The following is a 3,634-nucleotide window of genomic DNA, read 5'->3' on the forward strand; positions in this document are numbered from 1 at the left end:
ATGATAATAAGGATGATGAGGAGAAGGAGGATAAGGAAATGATGCGGTGGGGGAGGGGAAAGTCTTGAATTTAGTTATGCTTTTCAAGATGAAATTTTATGCTTTTACCTTTTAATCTGATCTCATTTATATCAAAAGAAATTAGTTTTTTTGTAATTGTTGTCTTTATGATTATAAGCATAATTTATGCTACGATTAGACATAAATCATGATTAAATGTGATTTATATTTAATTTGGTTTTGTTAACATTAACTTGCTTTTTAATTGTTTGATTGTGCTACTTTTTAGGTTAATTAATGATTTAGTTAATTGTGAATAACGAGATTTGTGTTATTCTTATTGATTTGAATATCTTTTTGTACACTGGAGGAAAGTGAGACTACAGGAATCAAGGGAGAGATTGAGAGAGGAAAAGAGTGGGAGTGGGTTTTATTGGAGGAAGAAGTGAATTACATTTGGTTACATTAGAAGTGAATTTGATGAAGATGAGAAGGATGATCGATTTTTTCTCTTCCATTCAGTTACCTTTGCTTCTTTATCTTTGAGATGATTTTTTCTGTATCTCGATTTCATAGAGATGATGCTGATGAAATGATCATCTTTTCATCTTCATCTTCCTCCATCATCTAAATTTGTTATCGATCTACTTTCTGATATCAAAATATGAATTGATATTTTCATCTACTTGTTTATTATCTCTGAAGGTTATTATTATTGTTTAGATTGTTGGATGAAGATTGAAACAATGAGATGATTTGGGTTAATGAAGATAAAGATAATCTTAAGGGATTAATTGATCAAGATGATAATTGAGTTTGCTCTGTTGGAGAAGGAGGAGGATGAGGAGAGGGTGGAATAGGAGGAAGGAGGAAAAGCTGGTTGCATCTTGATAAGCAAGAGAATAGATTGAGATGAAAAGAGAACCAGGAAGAGAAAGAGGTGATATGATGACTAAAAGAAGATGATGAATATAATGGAAGAGAAACAAGAAAGAGATGGAGAGCAAATCGACGAAAAGAAGCAAAAAAAACTGTACTCTGATTCTAAATGAGAATTTCAACTAGTAAACAAAGGATAAAGATGAAAGATGAAGATAAATTGATGAAGATGAATTGAAAAAAAAGAAGAGATGAGTAACAAGAGAGAGAAAGAGGAAAAAAGGATGAGGATGGAGAGGAGAAAGAGAAGAGAAAAGTTTGGGTTGTGATGATGGAGAAAGAGTTTGCTGACCAGAAGATATTATGATGATAGAACCAGAAGATAAAATAATATTCATCAAGAGAAGGGGAGAGAGAACGAGAGAGAAAGGAGATTGTGGGAGTTGGTCAGTCAGTCCGTCATTTTGATGAACAGAAAGAGAGAGAGAGAGAGAGAAATTGGAATAATAAAAAAACTGACTGAATGGTCACGAGACTGAAAAGTAATTGTTGTTGTTGTTGTTGTTGTTGACAGGGATAAAACCTCATCTCCACCATCCCCACCCTCGCATCTTGGGCTCGCGCCTTCAATATGCAACAACAACAACAATTGCCAAAGGAAATAAATTCAATGTAAAAAAAAGTCTAAAAGGAAACGAGATTGAAAAACCTATGGAAATTGAAGGAGGCTTAAGTTTGTTTACAATTAAACATTTTCACCCACTTTTTGTATTATTTATCTTGATTGTTAACTGTTTTTCATCATAATAATCGTCATCAATTGTCATCATCATCATCATAATCAACAAAAAATTGAAACTCTTGGCTTGCGATTTGATGAAAATCTAAGTTTGATTTTCATTATCATCATGATGATTATTTGTTACACAATGCAAATAATAAGTTTCATCTTGATTACAATTAGATAACAACAATTTACCAAATTAATCTGTGTAAATTTGTATTAAATTAAGTTTTCAATAGAAGTAAAAAAAATTGATTACAGTTAAATTGCTGTAAACAAATATCCAAGATGATAACATGATAATAATCAAAGATAAATCTACAATATCATCATTATCATTATTGATGCTACTTTTTTACCGTTATATTTATGATGATGGTGATGATGGAAGCTAAAAAAATGTTATATTATCCTAACCTATAATCATGATAAATCGATATGATGAAATGATCTGAGTTCTGGAAGCACGAGCATAGGAAAGTTTATCGATTTACGTGATTCGAGTTGTTATTTTTTCGACTTTTTTCCTGTAGTCAATTAGTTATAATCATAATCGACTTATGGTCATTGATGATTAGTAGTAATTTTTCAGTTTCTTCACCTGAAATTTAGTCTGCAAATCTTGACCAGAATCCTGAGAACTGGTTAGACCATTATTATAGTTCAATTCTGAAAGAGAAACCAAGAATTACCATGGAAACCAATTCGAGGTTAATGTCAATCAACCAGAGAGAAGTAGCAATTTCTGTAAATATAATAACATCAATTAACGATAATAATAACAAGTTATCATTATCTTTAGAATCGAAATAGCCAAATAATTAAGTTAATAACAATGGAACATACAATTAAATCAAACAACAGGTAATGAAACTGTGTCAATAGTTTCGTGTAAAATTTTCAGTTATCAAACATGTAAATGAAAATGAATGAAACAAATTAAATTAAGTAACAATTAAATAATAATGTTGACATAATGATAATGATATTATCCACCCACTCACCCACCCACCTACACACATCCTCCTCCACTTCCACCTCCTCGTCATCCTCCTTCATCCTAATCTCAAAGGTAAGTATACCTGAGAGATTGTCCCAAGATTATCAATCAAAGAGCAATTTTAATCCTGACATTGAATTGAACATAATTGATATGAGATTAATGTTAAAGGGATTGAATTACATTTGATTGTGAAAAAATCAACAACAACAACAACAACAATTGAATCCATTAAACTTAAATTCAGTTCACTCTTTGCATCATTATCATTATCATCATCTTCATCTTCATCTTCATCCTCCTCCAAGAAAAGTCCCTCGAAAAGTGTAAACAAACTGGTTCGAAATGGACATTGGACATTTGTTTATGATTGATTATCGTAATTTGATTCACAAAAAAAAGAAGCAAAAAAAAACTAAATAATAATACAAATAAAATCTCTCACAATATACAAAATGAAGCTCAATAGACTTTCACTATCATCATTAAGATGATTAGTCTTCATTAAAATGATAATCAAATGTTATTGATTATGTTGTTGTGATTTAAATGACTCAATTTAAATCTAATATGTCTTAATCACAATTAATCAAAAGTATCAACATAAAGATGATCATAATATGTAATCAGTAAGTATTGATGATAAACATTTTCATGATGCTGATGATGAACAATCTGATTGAGCAAATTGTTGACAATACAATTGAACTAATTAAATGTGATAGACTTTAATTGTTAATGAGTGGATTAAATTTGGCTCATGTTAATCATTTTAATTGTAGATTGTTAAATATTATTATTATATGAATGGTTTTAATTTATCAGCGGAGTCGAATCGATGTTGATAAAGATGAAGCAAGAGAGAGAGGAGGATAAAAGGAGGAGGCTGAAGAGATGGTGGAGTGATGGTGGGAGGTGGTGGTGGCGGTGGAGAAGCTAAAAAAAGGCTCAATGAAGATGAAGATGAAAAA

This window comes from Panonychus citri, unplaced genomic scaffold (assembly GCF_014898815.1).
Source record: "Panonychus citri isolate SS breed McGregor unplaced genomic scaffold, ASM1489881v1 Contig00011, whole genome shotgun sequence".
Taxonomy (NCBI): Eukaryota; Metazoa; Arthropoda; class Arachnida; order Trombidiformes; family Tetranychidae; genus Panonychus; species Panonychus citri.